The sequence below is a fragment of the Arctopsyche grandis genome, chromosome 1, assembly GCF_051622035.1.
Source record: "Arctopsyche grandis isolate Sample6627 chromosome 1, ASM5162203v2, whole genome shotgun sequence".
NCBI classification, from domain to species: Eukaryota; Metazoa; Arthropoda; class Insecta; order Trichoptera; family Hydropsychidae; genus Arctopsyche; species Arctopsyche grandis.
In genome coordinates, this window is record NC_135355.1 from 13721757 (window position 1) to 13741844 (window position 20088).

General features: G+C 31.1%; 2 protein-coding genes across 2 annotated transcripts in view; one reads left to right on the plus strand and one right to left on the minus strand.

Annotated features, from left to right (window-relative positions):
- Positions 1-13826, minus strand: part of Timp (Tissue inhibitor of metalloproteases) — a 65311-nt gene extending 51485 nt beyond the window's left edge. The window contains exon 1 of the mRNA XM_077434518.1: positions 13712-13826. The gene's annotated coding sequence lies outside the window, so the exon portion shown is untranslated. The remainder of the gene's footprint in view (positions 1-13711) is intronic.
- The window catches only part of Syn (synapsin), a 94854-nt gene that overhangs the window by 62918 nt on the left and 11848 nt on the right, over positions 1-20088 (plus strand). The gene's annotated exons all lie outside the window — the stretch shown is intronic.

The window sequence follows — 20088 nt, forward strand, 5'->3', positions numbered from 1 at the left end:
ATTAAGCTTAAACTTCTAGGTATGAAATTTTAGTCAATGTGCCGAACGGTTTCCGAGAAAAACATAAGAAACCTCGATTCTCTAGAACAGTGGTTCCCAACTTATTTTGACTCGCGTACTCACTTGGTAGAAAATTCCGTTAAATTGTACCACCATACAAATTATTGTATTTCATGAAATTTGTTATAGGAAGTGTGATTATAATATACATATAGTACTTGTATGGTAAGGAATGTGAAGACAGGGTAGACTCAATGGATCTGTTTTGTTAAGAAATTTTGTGGAAAAAAAGCTATATGCAGTCACAATTACATTATACTCAAAATTTAACATATTTATATACTATTTCGTCATACTTCTATTACTGATAAATGGTTTTAGTAAAACACAAAATTACAAAGTACATAAAATATATTTTCTTTTGTTGATTAAATCTCCTTACAAAATAAATTTAATTAGATTTATTGAATTCGTCGATACGTCGACTATGATAATGCAAAATTCGAATAGAATATCTTTTAACTTTCGAAATATTGACATTATGTATTTTGATAAGCACTTGCACAGCGACGCGACAAAACAAGAAGAGAAAAACTTAAAAATACTCATACATATGTATATACATACATATATATGTACATATGTATACAATACCATAGAACAGGGCAAAAAGATTACCATAGAAAAACAATGATGTAACATACGAATTTATTGACAGAGTTTTGGGTTTTTAGAAGCTATGCGTCGATTTAATTCATTTAATACTCGAAAATTTCCGATGGTCCTATAGCTGTCCAGACGCATAATTAACACAGGTTTCGGAAACCTGTTATCCTTAACAATTTGTGCCGTGGGAATTGCCTCCGTTTATGTCGTTATTATTGAAACGCAAACTGCACATAATGCATACACAATATATGTATGTTTGTATGTATATACATATATACATACACGTTAGCATTTATGCGCACATATTTACGTATTCATAGTATATATGTACATACATACGTCTGTAATCGACGTATCATATTCGCATAAATCTCAACGATTAATCGAATCGATTGTAAAATAAATATGTATGTAATTGATCGAAACTATGTACTTATGTATGTATGAAATGCGAATGCGACGTGTGCAGTCTACATTCGTGGTTCTCACGTAAAATTTGGCTGTGGCCGCATAAATGACATTGGCAGTTCTATGGAAACGTCGTGTAAAAAAAATGAAGCTAATTTTCTTTACTAAAGAATCAATTTATAGGTAAGTTCATTTAATAAAAAGCATTTGAAAACTTAAGTCCATATACAAATATTTATTTAAAAATAATGGAAATAGAAATTCCTCAATTCTCCTTTCTTCCAATACGAGCCGCATGGCTGCTTCTAAGTTTACGCCTGTCAGATTGTTTCGATATTTATTTTTTGTGAAGTACATTACACTGAATTATTTTTCACAGAATACAGTTGTAGGAAAAATCGAAAATGTTAATAAAGCAATTGTTGTCAATTCTTCGAATTGACTTAATTAATTATCGGTCAACGTATAACTTCGACCAAAATTTTCAACGGTGATATTATTAAAATGGTCTTTAACTGCTTGGTCTTTAACTCATTTTCAATAACGCATATTTAATCTTAGCCCAGTTATTTAAATTGAATACTGAAAATTATGTTAATCTCGTTTTTAGTCCTATGAAATTTTCATTTTCCATCATCTCAAAAGGAGACGTTAGGAAAGAAAGATTAAAAAAAAATTAAATTCTTCGAACTTTTTATCGAGTTCCAGATTTAGAGATTGAAGACACTCTATTATGTATATGAAGCTTTAATTGTAATTTAGAAGTTGTGTCCGTAATTTTATCTATGAAATCGATAAAAGAAGATAAAATAGAAAAATAGTCATTTTCTACTTCTGACACGAGGCTTTTCACTGTGTTTTTTAATTTGTCTATGATGAACACGGTTTATATTATTGTTAGGTTCATTTTTTGTAGTTGTTAATTTATCGAAGTTGTACACGTCAAAAAATCCTTTAGGAATTCACCAATTTCATAATTTTACAAATAATTTTTTGAAATAATACTCTGTAGGGCGTTTGGTGGCCGCGGAAAAACCCTTTGGTCGCCGCTAGGGATCCCAATCGAATATTCGAATATTCGAGTATTCGATTTTTCATTAAATATTCAAATATTATTCGTGTATATATTTTTTTATAAAAAAAAATACACAAAATCAACATGAAATGAGTGCTGACGAAGAAACCGACGATTATGAAGAAAATGAAATATGTAATGGGAATAATTGTGATGAAAATGAAGATAATGAAGAAGATGAAATATCTACATATGAAGAAACTGATTTTCATTCATTAAATACAGAAATGTTTAAAGAAACTAACTTTTCGATCGATTATAATCTCTACGAAATTTTAGAAAACATCAGAAAAATAATACGAATATTTAAAGTCACCGGCGAAATATACATTTTTACGAGAAATCAAAATGAAAAAAGAAAATAAAAAATTGAAATTATTATTGGATGTAAAAACGAGGTAGAATTTAATGGCAACTATGATAAGACGATTTATTCAAGTTTACGAAAGTGTAAACATAGCACTAAAAGAATATAATTTCAATACTGTTTCCTAGAATGAAATTGAAATTTTGAAAATTTTGATTGATGTTCATACTGCCGTTGAAACCGCAATCAAAGAATTAAGCAAAAATAGTGCATCTTTAATAGCAGCAGAAGGAATTTATAAATTTTTTATTTAAGAAGTTAAAAGAAATAGTGTTCAAACAACCAAAAAGTTTCCACAAATTTTAGAAAACAGAATGAATGAAAGACGTAATCAGACGGTAATAACATTACTAATTTACTTAAATACAGGAATTATTCCAAATTCACAACAAAGCCGACATCAACAGCGTGTGAACGAGTATTTTCGACTGCAGGGAGAATGAAAACAAAAATTAGAAATAGACTCGACAACGAAACATTCAACGCATTATTATTTCTAAAATATCATTTTCTGAGATTAAATTAAGATTTTTCTGTATAATATTTTATAAATTTATTTTAATTGCAATTTTCTAAATTTTACAAACTATCTCATATTTTATGTGTGTATTTTAGTTTATGTTTTTTTTTTAATTTTCTTAAAATTATGTTTTATTAATTGAAATATATTACATATATAAATATAATGTAATTTATGCTTAGTACATATGTATGTGATATACATATGTATGTAATCACCTTTTATTAATTTTCGAATATATTCGAATAGCTCTTGAGTTACTATTCGATATTCGAATAGTTGCTTAATCTGTTTAATAATAAATGCATACACATCCAGACATGAAATTGAGAGAAATGCATGAAAATGTCAAAGCGTGAAATATTGGCTTCTTATTTATTATAAAATAAAATAATAAAAGGTTATAATTTTGTATGTACATACATATACATACATGCATACGTACATATACACTTTCAGGGTTCTCGAGTTACACTCGAGTAAGATATATTTAAATAAGAAATGTTAATCGAATGCTGTGGGGAAATGGATTCACACGTTTTCTCTTCGCGCACTCTGTAACTTTCACATAAACGTAAACTAAAGTACTGTTTCTTTACTATCCTTTGATTGTGAATATAAGAACTGAAGCGATTTCCTAAAAAGGCAAAAAATTCATGTTCGTTTACTTACAACCAATCAACCATATCGAAAACACTCGCTATTTTAAGTAAATAAACATTTTATTTACTTAAATAAAATGTTAATTTATTGACATATTTTCGGCAATATAAAATCATTGTACATAATATCAACAATATGTATGACAAATTATGTACGTTCTAATTCAAAATGCAATCATAATTTTGCACAATTTATCATAGTCAATGTGACAAGAGAAATCTCATCTGGAGTGTTGTAAATGAAGAAGATAACCTTTAACAATTTGCCATTTTATTCAGCCAAATATGGTTCGAAAGCTGCAGGTTGGCCGTGACTTGCCGAAACTTTGGAAATTTAAAATTCCAATGGCTTCGAATACGAGGTGGGACATTTCATGTACGTGAATAAATAACTGAAGTACTCGATTGAAAATTACCGATATAAACGTTATTAGAGTCAGAGTTGTGCAATTCAAAGTACAGTGTGTGCCGGAACTGCGACGCGATTTGTGAAGCACTTCGACCCAGTTAAATTCACATCTGTTACATTTAACGTGCAAATTGGCAATGCATACTGAGAGATGGTCACTCGTTCAGAATATCTACTTACAGTGCTTCCCAATATGAAAACTTTCTTATTAACCTTTGCAACATTTTCATCGACTCATTCTATCGTCGGTTCACATTTTAAAATGTTTTTAAATATTTTTTCACATCATTGCATGCTGATTATAAATAAATGTTGAATCATCGTAAAAAACGCAGTATGTGTACGTTTGTCGTCAAGTTTGTCGAGTAAATATTATGGGAGTCAAACTATCAATTAACTTTCCAGTAAAATTATTTGTTGTATAAAATATTTTGAGAGCTTGTTTGCAATCAAAACATTTGGAGTAGCAAGCAGTAATGGAAGTTCAAAACCAGAGAGCGCACCATTTATAAACATGCATTATGTAACAAAATCGCATTAACAACCTCTCACATGTGCATTTTGACATACATAGTTAAAATAAAGTAAAATCATATTATCTACACAATAATGTGAATAATAATGCACTTATATAAACAAAATTTTCAACTCTTTTTATAAAAAATAATAGTCATTTGAATGAATGAATCTTCATTTTTTATTTCACTTTCCCCCATTGGAAGCATTTGGTTCGATATGGAAGAATCAACCGCGACTCGTCTCGATTTACAGGAAGAATACGGGAATGCATGTCTCGGAGCGGTTCTCTCCGGTTCCGGTTTTTCCTGTTTTACCACTCGAAGAAGACACACGACGAGACGATACCTTAAATGGATCAAGGCCGACTTCCGATTTTTTCATGCATATTTACTATACTTAAATAGTTTATTCGAGCATTAATTATTTAGTTCATATAAATCTACTGATTCACTTAGCTTATAAATCTAACTTCTTAAACCACCGGTTAATACTATTATTAATCTTATAATGAATGTACATCCTTCCTAACATTAACAATTCCAAAAATTTACTAATTGAAATCATTCCGTAACATTTTTACCAAAACCATTCTTATATATGTATATATTCGATTTTCTCTATAGCTAATGACGAATATTGGATATTATTAAATCCAGATCTTGACATCTCTTAGATTTTGACATTTTTCTGACTTTTGATGGGATATAAGCTTCGTATAAATTGCCACAAGCTCTCGTGGTTATATTAAAAATGCAAATAGAAACCTACTAGAAGAATAATCGTTCAACATTGTTCTACAGAACGGAACAACAGTGATTTCTCAAAATTTTAGAAATAAAATCGTTGAATAAATTTTATTTATTATACAAATTGACTAATATCCGAGCGAACTATAAATAACGAGCGAAAATCGGTCGTACTAAAATATTAATGAGTAATACAGATACATAATTCCAGTATTTTAATAAGTGAGACTTAGACACGCATACATACATACATATGTACTGATCGTATTGTGTTAAATTTTTCCATGTAAAATTTTACATTTACATTAATTTTAGCTACATAATTGACTCACGATGAACGAATAATAATAATAACTTCAATGTAATACCTCAAACTTTAACTATGAAGTTAACTATTATATGTAGATATTGACACGAATCGCACGGTCACCGCGACAGTCGAATAACTTTACGGTAAGATCTTTTGTGTGATAACATCTCAAAAGTGAATAATACCTAATAATAATAAGTGAACATTTACGAGTATACGTATGTGTGTATGTATGGATATGTAGACGACGAGTTTCGTGAAAGTTCTGGCAAGTTGTACACATACGCCCGTAAGTCACGGTTCAAACCGCATTCTGGTTTTTACAAGCTTTTTTATTTTATTTCAAGCAATTGATTCGACCTGAGGTAGTTCGAAGTTCAACCGATGACCTATGTATTTGTAATATTTGAGATCACGACTCGATCTAAATGTACGTAAGACGAATTAAAAGTATCTTAATTAAATCCAAAATCAGAACAACGGCTCTACTTCTGTCTCATACATGATTTTTTACATTGCATTATTGTAATTGTAAATATAATATCTTATAAAAAAAATATACATAGGTATACATATTTTGCTTTAAAAAAATTTGCGTATTGTCAGACTAAAAGTAACATCACGTGAACGGTTGATTGTAGCCCGAAGCTAATTTTCCAAAATTCGAAGGAAAATGCTATCGAAAGTACAATAAAGCAAACGTGACGTACATACATACATCCATACATAATATAGATGTTCTCGTTATACACAGCCTCTGTTCAGACAAAACAAGAAGGTTATTGTTTTTAAAATAAAGACACGTAAACACCCATGGAAGTTCTCAACAACATGTATGTAGGGATATTCAAAATATTGACAGGAACATGAAAAAAAACTACGATTTTCTCAAAAGACTACTTCTGCTATATAAATGGCTGTTATGAGGGTGGCTCGCTTTACATGGGAGTTTTCGCCTAAACGCCAATTTTTGATTCTTGTTATCAGTTAAAACTTATAATAATCGACCAGTGGCGTAGCGTAAATTCCTGGTGCCCCCCCGCAAAATATTTTAAGTCCCCCCCCCCATATATTCATATTATTTACTTACAGCAAAATAACTTTCCAAATTAATAATTTATACCTGTTTTACGTATCGGTATATGTATGTACCTATATTTCGAAGTGCATTAATAGTTTAATCTGGATAATAAGCAGTGCACAATCTGTTTAAAGTAACTGATGGTGAATTTTTCTTAAAAACTTCCCACCTGTTAATGGTGACAGCGAAAAATTTATAAATTTTATTGGTTGTTATCATATAATTTCGTTTTATTGTTTACACATTGAAAAAATATATGTATACAAGAATAAGAGAAAATTCTCAGCAAATAGGTTAAAAAGTGGCACTGACGTTCAAAATATGGAAAAAGACAGTCTTCTAGCTCTATTGGCATAGATCAATTATATAATGAGGATGAATTCAAAATATGTATAATAATGTATGTACATACATATAGAACATACACATATAGTACAAATAGGTTGAAAAATAAGAGAAGTTTTTAAAAAAGTTATTTCAAAAAAATTACGGAACAAATTAAAAAAATCAGTGAAAAAGGCGCGCTTCGTGGCGCCCCCCAGGTCTCGGCGCCCCCCCGCAATGCGGGATCTGTGGGCGCGGTAGCTACGCCACTGTAATCGACCCAATTAAACTCCAATAGTTGACTTTTGAACACTTTTTTAAATGGTTAAAAAAAAAGGACCCACCTTTTTAAATCGATTGGTTAGGAGGCACACGACATTGTTTAAAATCGATGTTTTTTTTTTATTTAGCTAGTTTTCCACCAGGTCCTTCGTGGAAAATCCAAAATTCGCTCCAGTAACGAGCATCATACCATCAATCAACTTTTTCTTGATGTAAAATACACTTCTTTAAAAGTTAAAATACCTTTTCAATGATATTAATAATTTAAAATATCCTAAGGTATTCGAAGCCCCACCTTACATGGCAAAATTTACAATATATGTACAATATTGCAGTCATTCGAGCAGTGAACGGGACATCTTTGGTGCAAAAAAAAATCTTTTGACGTCCGCGACACGTGGCCCGTCACGATGAATCGTAGGAATTTTTATTCTTTTAGCCATCGTACGCCAAAAAAGACGGGCATGTTTGTTTTTGTTCGCCGATTTTCCATACAAAGCGATCTCGCTGACGAGATCGACGTCGTCAGCGAAATTCGAGTATCGCGAGATGATGTAAGACGGTACGCCGAAAGATGAGTGTTTGCTGTAAACAAAGAACGACGGATTTCATACCAAACGTGCTATAATTTATGGTGGAAAATTTCTCATTTATTTTTTATTTGTTATTCCAGACGGGGATGTAGAAATCTCGAGACGCGTTGGCGCTTCAGGCAAAATTAATGTCACATAATTCAAAATTCTCGATATTTGAATGTAATTCATATATCAAATATCAACAATTCGCCGAGACTAAATTGATTATTCTTTCTTTTGTAATTCGATTAGTCGACAGAATATATAAATGTAACCATGTAAAAATTGATTGAATTTTCGGAAGGTTTTGCGATCATAAACTAAAAGAAAGATGAGTTCATTTTATATACCTATGTATGATATGTATGATATAATATGTATGTACATATGTATGCTACATTATAACGTTTCTGGTCATTTATATCAGTGACTTTCAAACATATGTACATATCTTATAGCACGTCCTTGCCCTTTTCTTTTTATCTTAATTGAGAAAAGTATTGCACTTATAATGAATATGTGTGTGCTCTTTAAAAATTGATGCAAGTATAATTCTTGTATCAATGAGATCAAAATTAAAAAAAAACAATGGATTGTTTTCCTCTTAGAAGAGTCAAAAATTTTATGACCACACGATTTTTTCCATACCACTGAACAGCTGAAAATTTATATTTGTATACTTCGTGTACTAACTTGGAGTTGATAAGCTTTTGGTAAGAATTAAAACCGGAAATAGTAATTTATTTTGACCTTTTAAATTATTTCTATCTTCTTGCTGTTTTAGTGATTTTGAGTAATAAAAAAAATTTGAACAAAATCCGACAACCGGAAGTAGAACTTAAGTCTTGTGTAAGTTTCACTATGTACATTTGCTCTCAATTTGTATCGAAAATGCTCTCATAGCCGGTATGTGTGAACGTGTATGTACATATGTTTCATTTTAACTAATATTCATCTCTTGTATATTTCCAATTCCTTGTAGGATAACGTGCACGCTAATTAACTGTATGAACATACATACATACATACATACGTATGTACATATATATTATTGAATGTTCAAAAATCATTTTTTTAAATGGAAATATTGACTTTTCCTATATCACTAATGTGAAAATTAAACAAGAATTTCTGCATACTGAGGTTTATGGTTGAAATCTGCTGTCTTTGCTTAATTTGCAAATCAATTCGGAAATTTACATAGTAAATTTTTTCATTGTTATGAAACATTCATTGTTGTAAAACCTCAAAACTCTTTTATTGATGCAATTTACATTCTTACATATGTCAAATACTTAATTGAATCGTAAACCGCGATAAAAAAAATTAAAACAAATACATATAAACAACCTTAACTGGTTTACGTTTGGATTACCGCACATGGATTGGAAATTTTGTTGTATAATTTTATTTATTTATTACTGCATTTACTAACATAAAATCACGCACCTACATATTTCAAAATTTATATTATAGAAAAAATATTTATTTTGATGATTAGATATCACAAATGCAAATGCAAATCAGAAACAATTTATCAAGAATTATCCCCTGTTAAAACGTTCAATTGAACAATGTCATGGAATTCTATAGAAACGTCAATCGTTGAATTGGTAATGCGATGTTAAAGGGTTAACAGTATTGAACTAGTTCAATCGAATTGCAATTTTCGAATATTGAAAATAAAATGTATCGACACACTTATATATTATGTATGTATATATCAATTGGTTACGTCAAAATTGAATCATATTATTTTTTTAACAGTCAGCTGACATAACTCTGGTGGAAAAATTCCATCGCATTATTTCATAAATTATGAAATTATTTCCAATGAAAAAATTAAATCTGTTATGCTCATTAGAGTGATTCTTACTTTGCCGAAAAACGAAAGTTTCTTGGTGAGAGGTGTATAGTAAGCGTATTACCCGAACAGCCCCTGTATTTCCCAAAATAATTTAAAAACGCACATTCGTTAAAATACTCGAAAACGAAAAATCTGGATATAAGATTCGAACTAGACACGTTCGTCTATGCATGTGAACTTGTACCGTGTGGCGGCCGTCACTCGGTTGTAATTCGGCGTAATTTAAAAGGGAAATGTGTAATAAAAAATGATAACGCAGCGTTACGGCAGACTCAATTGAGCCACTCCGAGTCGAGAGGGTTACCAGCCACCGACGGACAGACAGACAGACAAGATCGACTACGGAGGAGCGAGAGAGTCCGAATCCCACCTAAATATGCACGAGTGGACACTTTGGAGATTACTCTGAGGACACCTTCGGCGCGAAAGTGGATCAATTCCAATGCGAATACGTCCTGGAATTATTTACGGTCACAATATACATAAACTGCGAACCGTTTCAGAAACCTCGATGAAATTATGGAAAGTACTATCTATAGAAATTATGGAAAGTAAACTATCGAGGTCGAACGAAATTCAACTGCGGCGTAGAATCTTTTATGTACATGTGTACATACTATCTAAAGTCATAAAACTATTCTGTATAGATTCTGATTCTTAATTCCAAGAAGTAATATGCGTCTACAAATGTACCCAATGCCTTATCATATACAAATATTTGTATTTATGTACATAATTGTGCGGTATGTAGTCCCTCTATAGGCGAGAAACTAACGAAATCTCGTCAAATATTTACAAACCGGAAAAATCCCTTGTGCAAATGTACATATGTATAATGGAAAATCTTCATAGTAAACGGAAATGATAAAGAAAAAATTGTGAAGAAAAATCAAACAAGAGAAAACTGTTACTTCCCGTTGACGATGTACATATATGTAAGTTAGTATTAAGCTTAAACTTCAACATATGAAATGTTAGTTCAATGCACTCAAAGGTTTCTGAGAAAAACATAAAAAAACCTCGATTATCTAGAGTAAAAGCATGTACTACTTCCGGTTTAGGTCAAAATATTTAAAAAATATTAGTTTATAAAATTTATAAATTCTATAACGTGTAAAAATGTTTAAATTTAATGTGTGCAGGTTAAAATGATTATTTTTAAACTTTTTGCAAGTATACAAATTTTAGCACACGGGATTTAACAAATCAAAATCTTATATTACATATACATATGTATGTATATAAAAGATTGGTCAAAGACGTTTGTAATTGGTCGGTCGTTAAATAATTTATTTTTCGATTCAAATAAATTTAATAAAAAAACGTATGAATATTTGTTTCATGTTTCGACGGTATTCTCACTACTAGACTGCACTTCCATTTCAAATTACTTTTATTATATCCGTACTAAAACGGAAGAGATCGTCAAAAGTGGAACCGAACAAAGCCGGGTAGCACCACTAGTATTAATAAAAATATATCTAATAATATAATTTCGAAAGAGACTTTGTATTTATGTACGTATGTAAGTTTTGTTACGTAGAATCCGTGACTTATTATTTGACTATAAATTCAATGAATCCATGAGCAATTTCTCACCTTGTCATAGTATGTAGATTCGTTCAAATATAAAACACATTATGCACAATGATTTTTCCCAACCAAAATACGTCACTCGATAGTAACATATAAATGTGTATTAAAATCTGATTAACCATTAAATTTTATGTAAAACACTCGATATGGATACGAGGATCACAAAACTGCGACTCAAAAAAATTGCGAATAGATATCTACTAAATTATAACTTATTATAAACAAATATTACGATTTTCTAATTGTTGGCATACAAAGCACACATGTGCGGTTTATTCTAAATAAATTGATGTTCAAAAAATAGTTAACATTACACACAGAGTGGTCAGACAATAATTGCCCTCGAGCGACTCGCAACGTCTACTTCTCGCGTCTGTTTGACCAACATTCGCAGTGGGCAGATTCTCGAAAATCTGGTTTTACCGTGGTAATATATATATATTTATTTTTTGACTTATGCGATACTAGAAGTTCAAAGAAAACGGACATAAACACGCATACGAACGCGATGAAAACTTGCAAGGGAAACTATGTACTTGTGTTTACACGTTTGAGTTGGTCAATATTTCTATACGTGAGGTGAGCGCGGTATACGCAAACTCGAACATCTATGCAAATATGAATTTATTACAGTGTACATATATATGGACACACAATTATGAGGAAATTTTAACAAAAAACGAAACTGCATTGTATCGACCTTTCATACAAAATTAAAACGCTCGGTTAAGTCGTTGAATAATAAGAGAAAATCTCCGACGAATAAGCGTCTCCGTCTTGAGCACGAACTATCACATCGATACGTTTGAATTTGAAAAAGTGTGTGGGCGTTCAAATAATTCAAGAAAATGCGACCAAACTAGATTTCTTCATATGAAGAAAAAGCGAAAAAAATATACACCGCAGTTATAATTTGCTCACATAAATCATAGCACGGCAATTAGTCAATTTATTTTCTGTATAGCTTGTAAGCTTTTTCACAAGATAAGTAAGCGTTCGTAATGGACATTTCCGGAAAAAAAAACCAAAATAGATAATCAATAGATAAGCGATAGACATTCGACAAATTACTGTTATTGATAAAGAAAATAAAATGATACAAAAAACTAACGACGCAATACATATGTATTCAAAGCATAATTTTGCCATAAATATTTTCATTTTTTCCATTATTATTCAATTTTATCGTTTAAACGTGTAATTCAAAATATTATTCAAAATGCAAAAATTTAAATTGAATCCAAAAAAGAACTGTCATCCCAATAATATAATCCAACCGCATACATATGTACATATATAATATTTACAAACAATTCCGATTTTACTCGCATGGAAAAAAAATCACGTTACACTTGTAAATCAAAATTAGATTGGAACGGGTTATAAAATTTTATGACTCTCATAAAAGCGAATTATTGACGATCTCGCCAAGGGATTCGAAACTCACAATCGAAACGATACAGCTTCATTTTTATTTTATTTAGGTATTCGATTTATTTTATCGATAGATCGAAATGCACATTGACAATTAATCATGGCACATTGTTAAAAATACGAATAAGAAAAAATTAAATACCTACACCAAATAATGTTTTATTGATATTTAACAAAATTGTAACGTGATTAGTTATTTATACTGTGTATGTACATACATACATACATATATGTATGTAATTTTCTCTAAGGAATGAATGTGAAACGGATTCCTGTAAATAAATATATACATGTGAGAAGAACAATCACACCTACCTACGGTGGCAAGACAAATATTATTAACGGTCAGCCTAATCTCAGAGATTGTACAGAAGCCATAACATTTTGACACATCTATTATCTCGCCTGAAATGACAGAAAGTTATTAAGCCAAAGGTCAAATCGATCGAAAGAACAGAGTAATTCTAGCTATAAAATCAACATATCTATTCAATTCCAAAATGCAAACATTGATCATCATCGTAATGTAAAATATTTAAAATAGTCAAAGTCGAGATAGCGTTCAAATAAATGGAGTCGTAGTTATTTGATAATATGTACAAGGAATAATACAATTTTTTCCGTTAAATTTTAATACGATACAATCGATGGAATCTCACAATCGATAAAATAATCGAAAATGATAATTTAAATAATTTTACAATCGGAAAAGCGATTAAAGTTTAAAACACGTGCGGCGGCCCCGGTGACGGCATGCAGTTAAATCAGCGGCTTCTTTAACGTTCAAAAACTTCGATAGTTTTTTCTACCCGTTTTAATCAAACGGCCTCCAAACATTATGACTACTTATTATCATACTTATCTTACCTTATCGCTATGCAGAAAAATTCTCAAATCGATTGACGTTCGCGCGTATCGAAAGCCAAGTGTTGAGCAAGAAATAGTAGACACGACCAACTCACACCAAGAACTACACTGCACTGATGTCGCGCTAAACCAGCCGGTCGCACTGCTATCAGTGACGCATGCACTAAAACAGTCATGCATACAAGTGCATACATGCATACACACACTCGTTCACATATTATTTTATGTGCATTCGATGAAGCATTTTGGCCCACGCCACTACCTTTAGTGGTCTTATCAAAATGGGTGACGAATCCAAGATATACATGGCTATGCAGGGATATACAGGGCTATGGGGGCGCCACCTCCCCCCCCCCCACCCGCCCAAATTTAAAATAATATATTATAAACATGAGAATTAACTTAGCGTATGAAAATTCAGTCGTTTCCAAATATAGAATATTGCTCTGGTACTTTTTAAACTAAAATGACTCAAATGAAAATGATTTTCGATTGTTATTTATTTATTTAAATTGGCACACATACAGAATAATATATAAACAAGAAAGCAGCATAGACAAAAAAATATAAATACAAATAAAAAAATATAATATTTCATGTACAGTCAGTGGCGTAACGACTATGTAGCGGGGGTAAGCAATGCTTACGGGCCCACGGAGATAGGGGGCCATAAATCGACAAAATAACTGTTCAAACTAAGACACGGTTTGTGGGAATGCAGGTAGTGAAAAACTATTTCGGTTTTCTTGAACCTAGGAAAATTATTAATATGTCGGAAAAAGATATTCCAGACCATTGTTTGAATCTCAGAAAAAATTATCCAGAAATTTTCTCAGATTAATTCGAATCTCAATTTACACATGTAGTTTTATTAATAAAGAAAGATCTTTCTGAAACAATAGCCATAAGGCAATTTTTAGAATTACTTATTACCAAGTACAGTTGTTTGAAGAGTGATTTTTCAGAAGTATGTATATAATACATTCATGTTATTTTTTACTCTTCCAGTAACTGTGGCTAATGTAGAAATAACAGCCAAAATGGACCATAAACAACTACATAATTCATAATTTTGCAAACAATAAGATTCGAAAGAAGAAATTTTAAAATAGGTGACTTAAATCAAGAAAATTATATTATATACTTACATATTAACAATAATTATATTTACATTAATACTGCGTTGCGAAACCAAAAATTTGGTATTTCAATTTAAAAATTCGAGGGGGGGCCTTGATGATTTTTTGCTTACGGGCCCAAAATTCTTAGTTACGTCACTGTGTACAGTGAGCACCACATGGTAATGTAAGAAAACAAAAAAGAAAAATTACAAAAACATATCAAAATTGAAAATAACAATGAAGGTGATCAGCGAATCAGGTGAAGAAGCGAATCAACCACAGATTAGCGTCTTCACCTTAGCCCTAAAAATACTGAAAGAGTCAACAAAATGGTCGGGACAATCATCTAAACCAGTGCATCCCAAATTGGGGGTCACGATCCGCTGGGGGGCCGTACGATTTCTCACGGGGGCCGCAAAAATATTCAATAGAAAGTACAAATATTCATTTATGAATATTTTTCCACATTACATATTTAGGGAATGTATATATTTAAGGAAATATTTCCCAAACTTGAATGAGGATGAAAGTAACAATTGGATAAGAACACCATTTGCAAAGTCCTTAAAATATGATCATATTACGTGGACAGCCCAAGAAGAGTTGATCGATATCAGATCAGATAATTTGCTTGAAGTGGAATTTTATGAAAAAAGTATTTCAGAATTTTGGTTAAGGCGACAGCAAGAATATCCTGCTATTGGAAAAGAAGCCCTGGTAACTCTTATTCCTTCCGCGACTACGTACCTATGCGAAACAGTATTTTCGTCATTATTTATATTAAAAAATAAGCAAAGGTCATACCTTTCCACGGAGACTTTGGAAGATGCTTTGCGAGTTAGCATTTCTGACATTGATTTGTTATGTAAAAACATGCGACCTCATCTATCGCATTAAATTGTTTAATGTGTGTATAGTTTTTATTTAAAAAAAAAATGTTTTTAAGCAAGTTATAATTTTGTGCTGAATATAAATATGTGTATTATAATTGTAATACTTACTGCCAAATAAACCTTTTAACTAGAAAAAAAAATTTTTTGAGGCCGGGAATTAATTCTTTCAGATTTAGGGGGTCCTGACATGAAAGTAATTGGGAAGCACTGATCTAAACCATCGTAAAGACAGCGTAAACATACGTGCGATTGCACTATTAAAATAAGTGTTATTACGACAAATTGGTGGATAAAAAAGATTTGTACATCTGGTTAATCGGGCATTAACGTTAAAATTAACTTCGTTCAACACAGATGTGTCAAGGATACCATTAGCAATCTTGTATAAAATTAACAAATCAGAAACCCTTCTGCGCCGAGACAAACTTGCGATCTTGAAAAAAGAGAGTCTGTTATTATAAGATGGTAACAATTTAATAAGACCAGTCTTATGGGATAAATGGTGCAGAAAACGCTTCTGAATTGTCTCTAAATGATCTATGTGAGTTTGGTAATAAGGAGACCATATAACTGAAGCATACTCCATATTACTGTAAACCAAACTGTTATATAGAGTATGCGGATTCTTAAAGGGCTTCGCAACTCGGATGATAAATCCCAATAGTTTATATGATTAAATGACTATATTTTATATTTTCGGTAAATTTTACTATTTTCGTTTTTTAATCCCGAAGAAAACTCAGTCTTCTTTGTGACTTTTTGGTGCTTTCGATTTCATTTCAGTTTTTGAAACTACGTTTTCATAAATATCATATGTGAATGCGAATTTTACTGTCAAACATGAATAGAAGTCGGAACATTAGAATTGTTTTAATGTATAAAGAGTTAGATTAAATAGACTTACTCTCATGTACAAATATCGGGATCAGGGCCGCCGGGAGGAATCCTGGGCCCAGGGGAAAATAATTCTATGAAAATAACAGCTTTTATTGCTTTTAAGTACAGATTATTTTTCTAATTGTAGAAAATTTGAAAATCTGTTTATTCATATGTACATACATACATACATACATGTGTCAATTAAGGAACATATTTGCTTTGGGTGCCCACTTTTAAATTTAATGAGAATGCATTTCATTCATATTATGTACATACATATGTACATACACAGTGCATATGAATGTTCTTATTGTTATTTTATTTTTCATCCGTATAAATAAAATAAAAACGCTAAGGTCAAATAAAAAACTTGTCGCATTTTATTCGAGGCCTTGAATGCTGCACTTTTTTGCGATATCGAAAATTAAAGTAGGTACATATGTATGTAATTTAATTCAATATAAATAATTATAAATGATTGATAACTTACAACTCACTAGAAGGATACTACGTTTATTTTTGATGTCGAACTAAATTTAAACTATTATTCACTCAGTTCATAAATAAACCATCAAATGTACAATAGATCAATTTATCACTAATAGACCTTTGATATGACGTGTCCAATGCTCGGAAACGAATTTTACGAATTTCACGCAAAGTACTACATTTTCACGAATTATAACTGAATTTTTTGAGTGAAGTTAAAATTAAAATTTAAAATAAATACTTCAATGTGCAAGTCAGGTTTGTCACGATTGTTAGTAACGGGAAAATAATTATAAACAATTGAACAGTTATTTATTAAATTTTATTTATTTTTACAACTTTTATTTGAATAATATAATCGTAACGAATTTAAAATAATATAATATTTCTTTGAAACTGCCCCAGTTCACCTTTTTTACTGGTGATAAATAAGATTAATCAGACATTTTTGGCAAATGATAGAGGACAGTTATGCGCTTTACTAATATAATTTTAAAATTTACATTAACGTCAATATATGCGGCTAAGAACTCTTACGCTAGACTTAATGGACATCGTAAACTGTTAACTTAATCCTGACATATAAACAGACGCGCAAACTCATCTTCCAAGAACTTTTACCACATCATCTTTTATCTCGAGCGCCAAGTTTCGTCAGAAAAATCGTAGTATAAAAGATCGCTCAACTCGATTTTTACGAGGCGACCAAAATACAGTTTTGTTTGAATCAGAAAACACCTTCAAATTAGAACTGAAATAAACTTGAAAAACGCCCGTAGTGAATTGTCAATAGTTTTCGTTCTCTGGATTTCACCCACTGAAAAACAGTTTGCACTAGAGTTCCAGTAATGAGATTCATATATTAGGATCCCTGCTATAATTTTGCACACGTAAATAAAAAGAAATCGGAACGTTGAACTGAGAATGACCGTTAAACTTCCATACATGGTTGGGCCCCACCAGTCATCAGTTTCTTCCGATCGACATTTCTGTGGTTCAAATCGTCCGTCGATCGTGACCGCAAGCGTCCCTTTATTGTTACTAATTCTGTTTATGTTAAATCAAATTTTAAGAAGAAAAGTAAATTCATCGTGATGATTATAATAAAAGGCAAGTATGAAATCATCAGCCAACTTTGTAACTTTGTCAAACTGAGTGGCATGACTGTTTACGAAAAAATTGCGGGAATTCTTTGTATTCTTTATTGGTTCAAATATTTAAATTAACCTACATATTATTGTAATTATTGATGTAAACGATATATGGTAATATTTTTTTTATATTTAATTCAAGGAAATGATCAAATATGATAAGTAAACTAGCAAACATTTGGCATTTTACAATCATACAAGGATAAACATAAAATGTTTGTGTACATATATACATACATATTTTTATTTAATACATACATATACCACAGAATGTATAAAATAAACATGGGTCACAGTATGTATAAATTAAAAATAAAACCGAGCCGACCCGGGCAGAAACCCTAGTGTACATGCATACATACATACATACATACATATTTTTCAGAGTATGCTGTTGGTCAGACCTGGATTTGTGACTCCAGGTTGATCGTTTCCTATCAGAGTTTGCCAATTTTCTCTGATTTCATTGTTGAAACGGTTCCCGAAAAAAAAAATTGGCTAAAAATTCTTCCTACCTACTATGTCACCACTATTTGAAATTTGATGGATGTACAATAAAAATTTATGTACAATTCATAGATGTCTCGTTAATTTGCGAGTTTTTTTCAGTGTCTCGCAATTCAACGACTTATAATAAAAAAAAAAATGCTGCATTTGTATTTGTAATTGGCCAGGAAGGCGCATTGGGATTTACCTGTAAGGCCTTCCTGGTATATATGTAAAATAAAAATAAAAATAAAAATAAAATAAAAATATGTATAGTGGGTAAATTTTTAATGCAACTGTCTTAATAAATAAGTATATTTTTACTGTTAGTATTCATAATTTGGGATTTAATTTGGATGTATGTATGTAATTGGATAGTCAAAATATTCGTTCAATATGATGTAGGATGGTTCCATTTAGAGATTACAATTTACCGTCAGATTTCATTTATAGTAAATAATTATTCCCATTACCGGTATACCCTTATTTACCGGTAAACGGATGAGATAGCTGTATTTGGTTACTTTTCCTAAAAACGTTAACCTGAATTGAATCATAATTAATTAAAAATAAATCTCAGGTGAATAATGTCATATAAATTCATAAAGTCCATTCGTAATAATTTATCTTTTTTTAAATTTGTTTTTTATTGTTTTAACCAATCATATTTATTGAATGAAAGTTTGGACTAGCTTGGATCATAATTGAAACAACCGTCTGATCGCATTTATTACGATTTGGTTAGTCTATATTGCTACTCTTAGGGAAGAATCAGTGTAGTCACTCTTACACATGCATCAGTGGTGCTACAAGAGAACTGTCAAACTGACAGAAGGCTCGCTATTCGATACAAATTATTACAATGAGTAACAATTACATTGTAATATATCGTATTCGTATTAGAGCGAGCGGCGGGAAACAGGAAAGCGGTGCTGCCAGTCGAAAACAATGATGTTAAGACCAAAATGTTCATCCCGCTCAAAATTTTAGTCATTTTGGACATTTAATCCTGAAAATAAACAAATTCCAGGCTACCTAATCCACAATACGCCATTTGCGGAGATATCTATTAAGTGCGCCAGAAAATATTTTTTAATAATTAAGTAAATAATTGACCAATTTACCGGTAATTATCGATGGCCAAATTTTGTCGATTTACGGGTAAACCGGTATACCAATACCAATATTGCAATCTCTAGTTCCATTAGGCAGTATATTCATACCTTTTGATACAAAAACTCAGTTTCCTATTGAAAACTTTTACTTCGACGTAGTAATTTTTTAAATGTACATATTTACATATCTAAACGTTTGCTATTATATGTACAAATACTTAAATACATAGTGAGTAGTAGAGT